At 41.7% G+C, this 13,901-nt stretch overlaps 1 protein-coding gene across 1 annotated transcript in view; it reads right to left on the bottom strand.

The window, feature by feature from the left end:
- Positions 1–13,901, bottom strand: part of MYO1B (myosin IB) — a 338,630-nt gene that overhangs the window by 255,397 nt on the left and 69,332 nt on the right. The window lies entirely within an intron of this gene.

Here is a 13,901-nt window from a genome sequence, read left to right as displayed (position 1 = left end):
ATGAACAACTAGGGTGCCGCAATGAAGAATTGATGCTTCTCATCTCTCCCTTCATGTCTGTCTGTCCTTATCTGTCCCTCTCTCTGATTCTCTCTCTATCTGTCAAAAAATTAAATAAACAAGCAAATAAATAAAATTTTGTCATTTTTGGCAGCTTATCTATCAGTTTCTTGTCACATATTTTCCTTCCCCAACATCACTCATCAGGAGGTAAATAAATAAATAAAGCAAAACTCTCTTATTCAGATATGAAAACTCCAGAATAAAAACACATAGTCAAATAAAATTAATAGTGAAGTAAACAATGATGCAGAAGAAATATGTGTGAACCTATTAAGGTGGTCACAAAATCATGAATGTATCATATCCTGTTAGGATCAAGTTACAGGTCCTCATTTAGCATTGAATAATAGATCCTAAGATTTTTTTTTTTTTACAGGGACAGAGAGAGAGAGTCAAAGAGAGGGATAGATAGGGACAGACAGGAACGAAGAGAGATGAGGAGCATCAATCATTAGTTTTTTCTTTTTCTTTTTTTTAAATTTTTTTAATTTATTCATTTTTAGAGAGGAGAGGGAGAGACAGACAGAGAGAGAGAGAGAGAGGAGAGACAGAGAGAGAGGAGCTGGAAGCATCAACTCCCATATGTGCCTTGACCAGGCAAGCCCAGGGTTTTGAACCGGCAACCTCAGCATTTCCAGGTCGACGCTTTATCCACTGCGCCATCACAGGTCAGGCAATCATTAGTTTTTTCTTGCGACACCTTAGCTGTTCATTGATTGCTTTCTCATATGTGCCTTGACCGTGGGGCCACAGCAGACCGAGTAACCCCTTGCTCGAGCCAGTGACCTTGGGTCCAAGCTGGTGAGCTTTGCTCAAACCAGATGAGCCAGCACTCAAGCTGGCGACCTCGGGGTCTCGAACCTGGATCCTCCGCATCCCAGTCCAACGCTCTATCCACTGCGCCACTGCCTAGTCAGGCAGATTCTAAGATTCTATCTTTCCAAATCCCCAAATTTTCACATCCCTGTCTGCTCTAGGCTTTCTGCCTCAAGTTTGTTACAATTTCCTCTGGGGAGGTATGAACAAGAACCACTCCCCTCAAATTTTCCATTCACAGTGACTCACATTGTCCCTTCTTTCTCTAATCTGTTCAATTTTTTTTGAGACAAACAGTATCACTTCCTCAGAATAAGGTAGGAGAGTCCATTATAACCTATTTTGAGATCTTCCTAAATTGCCGAGTTGATTAAGAAAGTAACTCAGCATTAGCAGGATGCCTAATATGGAACTGTTACATAATAGGCACCAAATTAATGTTAACTTAACTAAATTAAATAGCATAAGAGGCCACGGGCAAGTAGAAGCATGAGAAACCTCTGGAGCCTATTGGAGCACCATCCCTGATGAACATGGCAACCTTAATTTATCCCAAATATTTTGTCTCCCAAAAATTGACTTTCCTAGTCTGTCAAATACTTTTTGAGTAACCAGTCTGGTTCAAACTAAATAAATTGTTTAGTTGAATATCTAGGGAGTGAATGGGGTTATTGACTCCCAAAGGATGACTGAAATTAACCTGTCAATTGAGTACTCTACCTATATTTTTCACATGTGATCCATCACCCTTTCTAAAATGTCTGCTGTATGATTGTTTTCTGATCCAGCAAGTCGAAGATGTTTCCAAGTCTAATTGGTACAGTATAGTGGTCTCCTGGCTGGAGAATGCTTCTTCCAGCTTTGCTCAGATTTCCTAATGCAGGTCAGCATGAGGACTTTTGGAGTACCCAGACTCCCCTCGCAATGAGTGGCTGTTTTGAACCAACCACAAATTGCAAGTTAATTGCTCTAGTCTCAACAAAACTGGTTAATTCAACTACTTATTTTAAACCTAATAATCTCCCCCTAGTGTAGACAGCCTTAAATTAACTACAATTTGCAAATACTGCCCAAATTGTTGGGTTTTAACAGTTACTCTGAAAACAATAGCAGTGTTGTATGGACAAATTACAAAAAGATGGTGAGATTTTTGTTTAAAAACAAATATTTGGAAAGTCTGGATGTGGTGAATTTAAAAAGAAAATTCAAGACATTATGGCCTAGCCTGGCCTGTCGTGGTGCAATGGATGGAGTGCCAACCTGGAATGCTGAGGTCACTTGTTTAAAACCATGGGCTTGCCTGGTCAAGGCACATATGGCAAGCAACCAATGAACAGCTAGCATAAAGCAACTACTTGTAGTCCCCCCCCCCCATTCCCATAAAATCAATAAATATTTTTTAAAATAAATAAATAAGACATTATTGTCTAGAAGAAAGGACTTGTCTTCGTTGTTTAAAAACCAAGATCTGGCCTGACCAGGTGGTGGCACAGTGGATAGATCATCAGACTGGGATGCGGAAGACCCAGGTTCGAGACTCCGAGGTCGCCAGCTTGAGTGCGGGCTCATCTGGTTTGAGCAAGACTCACTAGCTTGGACCCAGGGTCACTGGCTCAAGCAAGGGGTTACTCGGTCGGCTGTGGTCCCATGGTCAGGGCACATATGAGAAAGCAATCAATGAACAACTAAGGTGTCGCAACAAAAAACTAATGATTGATGCTTCTCATCTCTCTTCGTTCCTGTCTGTCTGTCCTTATCTGTCCCTCTGACTCGCTCTCTGTCTCTGTAGAAAAAAATAATTTTTTTTAATTAAAACAAAAAACAGCCTGACCAGGTGGTGGCGCAGTGGATAGAGCATCGGACTGGGATGCAGAGGACCCAGGTTCAAGACCTCGAGGTCACCAGCTTGAGCGCCGGCTCCTCCGGTTTGAGCAAAAAGCCCACCAGCTTGAACCCAAGGTCGCTGGCCCCAGCAAAGGGTTACTTGGTCTGCTGAAGGCCCGCGGTCAAGGCGCATATGAGAAAGCAATCAATGAACAACTAAGGTGTTGCAACGCACAATGAAAAACTAATGATTGATGCTTCTCATCTCTCTCCGTTCTTGTCTGTCTGTCCCTGTCTATCCCTCTCTCTGACTCTCTCTCTGTCTCTGTAAAAAACAACAAAAAAACAAACAAAAAAATAAGATCTGAGTATTGGTTTAGCTGTTTAGTAGGATTATAAAGCACCACAACTTAAACACCACTCAAAAGTACATTTTACTTACTTTTTTTTTTTAATTTATTTATTTATTTTTATTTTTATTTTTTTTACAGAGACAGAGAAAGAGTCAGAGAGAGGGACAGACAGGCAGGAACGGAGAGAGATGAGAAGCATCAATCATCAGTTTTTCGTTGCGACACCTTAGTTGTTCATTGATTGCTTTCTCATATGTACTTCTACCATGGTGCTACAGCAAACTGAGTAACCCCTTGCTCAAGCCAGCGACCTTGAGGTCTCGAACCTGTGTCCTCTGCATCCCAGGCCGATACTCTATCCACTGCACCACCGCCAGGTCAGGCTACTTACTTATTTTTAAAAGTCACAAAGCAGACCTTCTAGGAAAGGTGCATGAGTCTGCTTTTTCCTATTCCCTGTAAACCTTAGGGAGGCACCAGCGCACTGAGGGTCAAAATGCAAACCCTTTATATCAATAAACTAAACAACCAGTTATATATTTCTATATTTCTCACAGAGGGCGGATATCTAAAGAAGCATGCTCCTGCACCAATTTTTCTTCCACAAGGTTGTCACAAATCAAAATCTAAAGCTCAAAACTAAACAAAGCTAAGAAAGAAAAACACTACATTGTTCACACAAATTAGGGAATATTTTATTGCTTCATATTCATTTTGAAATATCCCCTAATTTTTGTGAGCTGTTATATATATGGATTTGTACATAGGAGGTAAAGTAATTCTTCAAAAAGTGAAGGAATAATGGACACAAAATATAGTATAGTGCTAAATTCTTAGGGACGTCAAGGGGATGGCACACAGAAGTAAACCAGAACAATGGTTGGACATTTTAAAGCACTGGAAAAACAGAAGGAAGAAAGAAGAAAGAAAGAAAGAAAGAAAGAAAGAAAGAAAGAAAGAAAGAAAGAAAGAAAGAAAGAAAGAAAGAAAGAAAGAAAGAAAGAAAGAAAGAAAGAGAAAGAAGAAAGGGAGAGAGAAAGAAAGAGAGAGAAGGAAAGAAGGAAGGAAGGAAGGGAGGAAGGAAGGGAGGGAGGGAGGGAGGGAGGGAGGGAGGGAGGGAGGGAGGAAAACCAATCATCAGTTGGAATTCTATATCCAGATATTCTGATAAACAGAACCTGAGAGTGTTCATCACCAGCGATGTGTCCTACAAGAACTGTTAAAGGAAGTTTTCTAGGCATATGGAAAAGAAACAAAGGACAGGTGAGACAAATAGAACACAAAGATGAAGATGGTCGATGCAAATTTAACAATAACAATAAGAACATTAAATAGAAATTGTCAAAATGCTCCAATTAAAAAGTAAAATCGCCACATGATAAAAAGCCAAGCCCCAGTTATTTACACTTTATTTATTTATTGAAGTACAGTTGGCATACCATATATTGGTTTCAGTTGTACAACATAGGGATTTGGCATTTATAAACCTTATAGATGTGCTCACCATGGTAAGTCCAGTAGCCATATTCACCATACAAAGTTATGATGATACTATTGTCTATATTTCCTATGCTGTACATTATCTCTCTATGACTTATTTATTTTATAACTAGAGTTCTTACCTCTTAATCTCCTTCAACCCTCACCCTCTCCCCCCATTCCTCTACCCTCTGGCAATCATAAGTTTATTTTTTGTATATTTGGGTCCATTTCTGTTTTATTTTGTTTATTTGTTTTGTTTTTTTTAGGTTCTACATATAAGTGAAATCATAAGTTATTTGTCTTTCTTTGCTAACTTATTTCACTTAGCATAATACTCTCTAGATCCACCCATGTTGACACAAATGACAAGATTTTATTCTTTTTTTTATGACTGAGGAATATTTAATTTCATATAAATCAATGATGTAAGCGTGTACCTTAAGAAAGTAGAAAAAGAGTAAATTAAGCCTAAAATAAGCAGATGAAAGAAAATAATAAAAATAAAAGCAAAAGTCAAATAAAAACAGAAAAATTAATAGTGGTGTGGACAACAAAATGGATGAAAAAAAGTACAAATTTTCCATTAACAAATAGGTTAAGTCATGGGAGTGTAACATACGCATAGTGACTATGGCTAATAATACTGTATTGCATATTGAAACTTGTTAAGATCTTAAAAGTTTTCATCGCAAAAAAAGAAAAAATTTTTTGTAACTGTGCATGACGATGGATGATATAACTAGACTTACTTTGGTGATCGTTTTATAATGTATACAAATATTGAATCATTATATTGTATGCCTGAAATTAACATAATGTTATATGTCAATTATATCTCAATTTAAAAATAAATAAATACATAAATAAGTAAAATAAAGTAAAAAAAAAATGTCCGAAGACGGGGTAACAGTGGGCTTCTGAGCAAGAATCCACTGGAGGGGGGCTGCCTGCTTTGCCTGGCTGCAGGCATTGTCTTATTGGACACTGTTGGGCAGATAAAATGTATTATGCTCACTTTGTTAAAGAGGCCATCGCCCAGGTGATATTAATGTGTGTTGGAGATCGTTGTAACCTGGGGCTTGGTTTTGGGATTAAGCCTTTCCCACCCTTTTTGCTGTAGGGCGGTACAATCCAATCATGCCTCAGAGAAGTGACTTTGTATTAGAGACTACCCTATTTTGTATATTGGATTAAAGGTTGTGAAAATACACTATAAAATGGGGGCAGAACGGGACTTGGCTCTTGGTTCCTGAGGTTAGCATGAGAGAGCGGAGAGAGTAGAGCCAGCAGCTAAAGGAGGCCACGTGGAGGAGGCCAGGAGAAGCAGCCAAGATGGCGGAGTGCTGAGTGAGATGCCAGTTTGTGTAGAGTTTGTATCTGGGATAAGGAAGGAGATGGGGAACTGAGGAGAAGAAGGCTGGTGAGCTAGAAACCTTTGATTCTAGGAAACTCGGATAAGTCAGTGGCTTTGTGAGCACTGAGTGTGACTGGGTTTTGGAGCCCAGTGTGTATTTTTACTTGCCCGCCGGGTGCAAGGTAGGATTAAAGGCTATGGCCCATCAGTTTTTGGCTCCGCTGTTTCTTTACCGACTGTCCGAATCCAATGCGAACCTGCATGGGCCAGGCGGCTGTGATAGTGGCCCTGGCCCCGGCTCCTGGCTTTACAGACACCATTCTGTCCCGTCCCATTATGCTCCTGCCTGGCCCCGAAACAGCAGTTTTCCACACGTTGTACAACAATGCCTGGGAGGTGTTGGTGATGACTATTAACTACTTTCTTGGCTTACTAGTGAGTGAGGAAACAGAGGGGCTTTCCTATTGCTGTCAGCACAGTCAGGTCCTCATTCGTGGACCAGATCCAGTCCTGAAAGGCACGGCCAAGAAGAGAAGCAAGGACCGTGGCCAGGGCACACAAGGAGAGATAATTAAAGGGTTGGAAAAGAGAGCCTCTGAGGCAAGTTTTAAAGAACTGGATTTTTTCCTGGAAAAAAAAAAGAGAAGAGAGGATGACTCAACTGTCATCTTCCAGCGTCTGAGGGGTAATTATGATGGGAGTGATATCCCCGGCTGCTTTCTAGCCCAAACCCACTGGAGGAGCCGTATTTACCCTGGGGCAAGAGGAATGCAGCAGTTTCTTACTGAAGTAAAATTTTAGGTTTTGATAGAACACTTCATCTGCCTCAGGCCATCGTGAGGGCGGCAGGCTAAACTTTTCTGTCTAAAGCTCAAAAAATAAACTGGGCAACTACTTGAATTCTTTCCCAACTTTAATTCTTAATGTTTTCATCTACCGTATTCTCTTTTATTTTTGTAGGCTTATCAGAAGAAATTTAGAAAAAGCTTTCTTGAATAAGAAAACATGGTCTAAGTCACTTAAAATTCTCTTTAGCAGCACCAATCTTTGATGTTGCAACAGTGAAAAATGTATGTATAGTCTTTCTAAACATAAAATTAAAACACAGCTGGGAAAGTAATTAAGATTTTTGTCCCCAAGTTAACTTTTTACAGAATTGCTATGGGTATAATTTGCCCGACAGGCTCAAGGAGAATAGTTTGGAGGACTTGATCAAACATATGTCCTAGATTATCCATTTTTAGTTGCTTTTATTTAGTTTTAAAGACAATGGCAAATTCTCATGTTTCTGTTTGTGAATTTTAGCGTCTATGCAGAAGAGCTACAGGAATTTCTCAGGATGTCAAAAAACGATTAGACCGGCATCTGGTACAATAAATTAGAAAACAGATTCTGAGAAGATAAATGATTAACAGAATAACAATAGCTACACTTTGTTGTGAGGCTAGTGGGTGCCAAGTGCCTTTCATGTTAATCTTCATAATGGCCTGGTGAAGAAGGTATCAATATCCTCATTTGACAGATCAGAATACAGAGTCAGAGAGATAAGTAAGTTGCCCAAGGTCAGGTAACTAGGGAGTGGTGACAGCCACCCAGATTCAAATCCTGGTCTGCTGCTCTGCTCCTGATTTGTGGATTCACTTTGTTAGAATGTGCTAGCTCCCCACACAGAACTATGTAATTGAAGAGGTTATTTGGTCAGTCTCTTCATACCATTATTTTGCTTACTAAGAGAGCTCATGAGCACCCTAGGGCAATAAAAGCAATGGTTGACAGGGACATTATCAGATAATAGCCTCATATCTTCCTGCAGTTCATTTCCCACTATTTTCATGCAATCATTAGTTGAATTCCTTTCACTTACAACTTGAAATTTTTTCTTTATTTATTGATTACAGAGAGAGGAAAGGAGAGAGAGAGAGAGAGAGAGAGAAGCATTAATCTGTTCCCTAAATCTTTAGAGCTATGGCTTCTTAATTCCCATCAGTAAACATATCCTTTCCTCAAGATTTTTTAAGCAATCCTGGGTCTATTGTCATGTTCCTCTTGGAATGGTCTATGGACTTTCTGCAACAGCATCACGTGGACAATTGATTAAATATATGAATTCCTAGAGGCCTCACTGTGGAACTACTGAATCAAAATCTCTGGGGGTAAATGACATATTTAACAATACTCCGGGTCATTTTTATACATGAGAAAATATGAGAATTATTGCTTCTAAAGTAGTAGTTCTCAACCTTGGATGCACACTGAATCATCTAGGCAACTTATGCCTGAGTGCACCTTCCAGAGATTCTGATTTGTCTGGGATGTGGCCTGGGCATCAGATCTTTTCTTCTTCTTCTTTTCCAAATGAGAGAAAGGAAGATAAAGAGATAGACTCCTTACATGCACTCCAACCAGGATCCACCCGCAACCCCCATCTGTGGCCATGATTGCAACCTAGCTATTTTTAGTGCCTGGGGCTGATACTTTTGAAATAATTGAGCCATGGCTGTGACAGGAGGAGAGAAAGAAGGGGGAAGGGGAGGGGTGGAGAAGCCGATGGTTGCTTCTCCTGTTTGCCCTGACCAGGAATTGTATGGCCAGCAGCCACCATCATGGCCATGCAGATTCAGGTTCCCATTGGATTCGGGCAGATGGTAAAGAAACAGTGGAGCCAAAAAATAGTGGGCCATTCCTTTATTAAAATCTCACACTGGCCGATGAGCAAACACACAGGGAAAACACTTCTCTCCAGTTCCACAACCAGGAGAATTCTCTCTGGTTCCTCTAGAATCAAAGGCCCCACCAGTCTCAGCGGAGCTTGCAAAGCCTCTCACCTCTGGTTCCGCATCCTCACACCTTCTCTTTAACTGGCAACACGGCTTCTTCTTCAGCACTCTGCATTCTCTCTGCTCTCACTCTGCAAACATGGCTTCTTCCTGTTCTCTGCCTCTTCTCCTTCTTCTCTCTGTTTTCAAAACTTTCTGGCACAAAAACCTCTCCTCCAGCAAGCGTTAGCCCTTCCCAAGCAGAAAGGTAATTTGCAATTTCACAGATCACATATACCTGGCGCTGCCCGGCCCACAATGCAAACTATAAGCGAGCAAACATAAAAATCATACAGTATTTTGCAAACTTATTTGACCAACAAGGAATTGAACCCGGGACATCCCCACACTGAGCCAACACTTTACCACTGAGCCAACTGGCCAGGGGGGGATCAAATTTTTAAAGAACTCCCCATGGGATTCTTATATGCAACCAAGACTGAGAATCACTTACCTAGACCTAGAACACTGCTTCTCAAACATGAGCCAACATGAGAATCACTGGGAGTGCAGATTGTTGGGCCCCATTCCCAGAGTTTCTGATTCAGTCAGTCTGGAATAGGGAAGGAGGATTTGCATTTTTTTTAAAAGACTTTATTTATTCATTTTAGATAGGAGAGAGAGAGAGAGAGAGAGAGAGAGAGAGAGAGAGAGAAGGGAGGAGCAGGAAGCACCAACTCCCATATGTGCCTTGACCAGGCAAGCCCAGGGTTTTGAACCTGCGACCTCAGCATTCCAGGTCGACGCTTTATCCACTGCGCCACCACAGGTCAGGCAGGATTTGCATTTCTAACAAGTTCCTCGGTAATGCTCTTCCAGGAGCCAGAATTTGAGAACCGCTGGTTTAAACACTCTTGAATATTAGCATGCATCACCCACTGCTAGATTTTAAATAATTAAAGAAAAATCTTTTCTTGCTGCTTTGAAAGTTTCGGGGACACTTTGTGCTTTTCAGCTCTAATTTAAATAATTTCACATATATTGGGTCCACTGCAGACTTGATCAAGTCATCTTTGTAAATAGAAGAATTATTAACCTATATTTCCCAGAGGAGATTTAGCCTTCAAGAGAGGGGGGAAAAAAACATTAACTTGGAATAAATAATCACATTTCTTAGGCAAATGGTCATTTGCAAAGTTAAAAGAAACCTAATGATTGGAAAGTTATGAAAGCATAGGTCACTTCCAGTATCAAAATAGGTATTAGGGCAAATATTCATATAGAAAAGTCAAACCTTTTGCACAAGCATATGAATAAATCTTGGCCTTGTCATTTTTAATCCTGTTTCCAGTCCTGCTGTTGCCAGAGATGATGGTATGGTAGCTCATTCCTTTAGGACTCGGGAGTCACCGGGCAGAGGAAGGCCCACTCCAGAGGGCCTCGCAGGCTGTGCATCGCACAAAGCCAGAAGCCAGGGCAACGTTCGTGTAAACTTTAGCGCAGATTGTACCCTCTGGGGTTATGTAACCTAGCAGACCTGGGACAAAGCTACCCATTTTCTGGAGTTATAGAAACCCTGGCAATCTTTCCCCAGAAACAAGGTCCAAGAAAGCTTTATAACACAGGCCCTGGAGGCCAAAGTTTGATCTCCACTGCTTCTCCTGACCACACCTGCTTCTCCCGCTTCCAGGCTTTGGCTGTGGGTGACCCACTAGGGGAAGAATGGGGGGAAACGAAATGCCCACTGTATTTCTTCACGTGCGCACAGAGAGACATGGGGAATCTAGGTGGAGGAACCCTGCTAGCAGTCCTGAGGGCCGTGGGAGGCGCAGAAAGGAGGTGTTTGGCAAGGATGCAGGCCCTGAGTATACAGGACACATGTGAACCTCGACTTCTTTTCAGAGCTACGGATAAAAGTTAGATCTTGATCCTCAGCCAGTTTTATTTTCCCCTACGTCTTTATCTTTGCAGAGCTCTCTATTTCTCCTGCTGTCTCCTGCACCCACCTCAGAGCAACCATACAGTGTACTATGTATTGTCTGGAGAAATTTCAATTTTAAATATTTTTATCTGCCCTGGCTGGCTGGCTCAGCAGTAAAGCATCAGCCTGGTGTGTGGATGTCCCGGGTTCAATTCCCAGTCAGGGTACACGAGAGAAGTGCCCATCTGCTTCTCCACCCCTATCCCTCTCTCTCTCTTCTCTCTCTCCGTCTTTCTCTCTCTCTCTCTTCTATTCTCCTCCTGTAGCCATGGCTTGATTGGAGCCAGTTGGCCCTGGGCCCTGAGGAAGGCTCCATGGCCTCCACCTCAGGCGTCAAAAAATGGCTCTGGTTGCAATGGAGCAAGGGCCCCAGATGAGCAGAGCCTTGCCCACTAGTGGGCTTGCCTGGTGAATCCCAGTCGGAGCACATGCAAGAATCTGTCTCTGCCTCCCCTCCTCTCACTAAAAAAAAGTATATATATATATTTAGATAAATTGTTCAGGCTGGATTTTAACTACCCTGATTTAGTTGTGCCCACAGATATGACTGTGGGTGTGTGTGTGTGTTTTAAATCTGAGTCCAGAGTTGACCCTGGTTTTTAGCTCCAGAAATGTAATCATTCTTTTCTCTTTTGTATTTTTCCAAAGTGAGAAACAGGGGAGAGGCAGACAGACTCCTGCATGCGCCCAACCCAGATTCACCGGGCATGTCCACCAGGGGGCGATGCTTGGCCCCTCTGGGGCATTGCTCTGTTGCAACTGAATCCATTCTAGTGTCTGAGGCAGAGAACATGGAGCCATCCTCAGCGCCTGGGCCAACTTTGCTCCAGTGGAGCCTTGGCTGCAGGAAGGGAAGAGAGAGATAGAGAGAAGGGAGAGGGGAAAGGGTAGAGAAGCAGATAGGCGCTTCTCCTGTGTGCTCTGGCCGGGAATTGAACCCGGGACTTCCACATGCCAGGCCGATGCTCTACTGCTGAGTCAACCGGCCAGGGCCTGTAATCATTCTTAACTGCAGTCTGAAGAACAATCAAAAGATTGCCACTCAAACTCCCCACTCAGGTATTTATGACAATTCCTTCTAGGACTTCTAGCATCATCCATTCTCCCAAACTGAAGTAGCTTTTGAGGCTGAAGATCCACGCTAGGAGGTGGGGAGTCAGGCCCACGGACATAATAAGAGAATAAGTCATTGGTGTCTGATTAAATCTTTCAGACAACAAGAATGAAATTGGAAAGACACATTGCTCATTTCAAGTGTGTCATCTCAAATCCATGTTTTGAACTGAATGTTTGTGTCTCCCCCAAATTCATATGTTGAAGCCCAAACCCCCTAATGTAACTGTATTTGGAGTAAGAAAGAAAGAAATGTTAAATTAGGTTAAACGGGTCTGATAGGTTTAGCATCCTTATAAGAAGAGAGACCAACCAACTTGCCTGCTTTTTACCACTTGCCCAGGGACTGAATAAATGCCATGTGAAGACAAGCAAGAGGGGAGTTAGCTGTCTGCAAGCCAGGAAGAGAGCACTCACCAAAAACCAAATTGACCTGCACCTGGATCTTGGCCTTCTAGCCTCCAGAATTATGAAAAAATATATGTCTGTTGCTCAAGCCACCCAGCCTCTGGCATTTTTGTTATGGCAGCCTGAGAAGGCTAAAATACTGATCTTCTCTCGCTTCTCCCTACTTCAACTCCAGTCCCACAAGAAGGGCTGGGGTAGGTCAAGATCCATCATCATTATCATCATCATCATCACTGTCATAGCAGCTGCTCACCATCTCTACCTCTGGATTGTAAGTGCCTGAAGGCAGGGGCTGGATCTCGGTCATATCATATCGCCCCGCCTCCTCAGCCCTTAGTAGACAATTATCCTTCAGTAATGTGGGAGAGTCCAGACAGATGCACAGTGGACGTGGATGCCTACAGAGGGTGCAGAAGGAAAATGCCTATCCCATCTTCTTATCTCACTTCTTACTTTTAATGGTATATCAAGAAAACATTCATTCCCAGTGCTAACACTCCCTGTGAACATGGTAAAGCCAGGAATGGCTGAGATGCTGAAGTAAAAATAGAGCAAACAATGGTCATTATGTCAACTAGGGAAGACAAGTAATTCTGCATTATCTGTCTCAGTGCCGGCACCTGTCTCTACAGGCTTGGCTGGGAATTGCCAACTCCTTCTCTGGTCAACAGCTTGAGGTGCAGGATATGAAGAAGTGTGGGGTGGACTTCCTCCTAGGAGGGCCAGAAATCTTGCATCAGGGAGTCCTTGGCATATAACTAGGAAGATCTGTCTAATCCTTACTAGGGGAGATATTAAAAATATCTAACACATGTTAGGAAAGTTGTAAACAACCATTGCAGCTACAATAGCATGTAGTAGCTATGTATCAGGCCAGGAGTGACCTAAATGCTTTTCCACATTTGCTTCACAGACAAAGTCATATTTGTGGGCACAACTAAATCAGGGTAGTTAAAATCCAGCCTGAACAATTTGTCTAAAGAGCACATGCATGCCATGAGAGTTATCCAGAGAATTAAGTCATTCAAGGGTGTGGGGGCACAAGACTCAGGTCTAAATTAGGTGCAATCCTCAGTGTTCAGTGATTGGCTTTGTTGGTGCCGGGTGGACAAACTCTTTTTGTTCTATAACACTCTCTTGCTTTAGCCACTGTTAGTTTTGTTCTAAATGTTATATACATCCATGTTGGTCCTAGCAAATGTACTCAACATAAATCAGAAGTGATCAATTGTTAGTTCTGTGGTTACTAGAAGCAAATACATGATACCTGGGAGAAGGGAAGTCTGACACCTCCAACAATGAAGGAGACACCAAGAAACCAGAAAACAAACAACCAACCAACCAAACCTGTAATAGGTTTCCATGTCAATACTTTTAAACCATACCAGTCTAGTCATACATGGTAAAATAAATTGTCCTAGACCTCTCAAGTAGGCTCTAAGGACATCAATATCCTACAGAAAACTAGAATCATCTGAAGTAATAATTATGCTTGGAGACATCAAGAAAATAATGCATTATGTTTGGTTTAAGTGATAGAAAATATCAGAAATATTTTCATTCTAAATACCTTAGTTAAAAAAATTTTTTTTAATTTGCTTCTTAAAGAGCAAGCAAAAGAAGGAAGTTTTCTGAAAATTTTGTAGTATGGAACAGTACATGTTTCAAGGTTGAAAGTAAATCAGTTATCACTGTATAAGGTTCTGTTGGTTTGAATGTTGTACTGATTTTATGTACAAATTATTTTCATA

The sequence above is a fragment of the Saccopteryx leptura genome, chromosome 7, assembly GCF_036850995.1.
Source record: "Saccopteryx leptura isolate mSacLep1 chromosome 7, mSacLep1_pri_phased_curated, whole genome shotgun sequence".
NCBI classification, from domain to species: Eukaryota; Metazoa; Chordata; class Mammalia; order Chiroptera; family Emballonuridae; genus Saccopteryx; species Saccopteryx leptura.
This window is presented reverse-complemented; position numbering and strand designations above follow the sequence as displayed.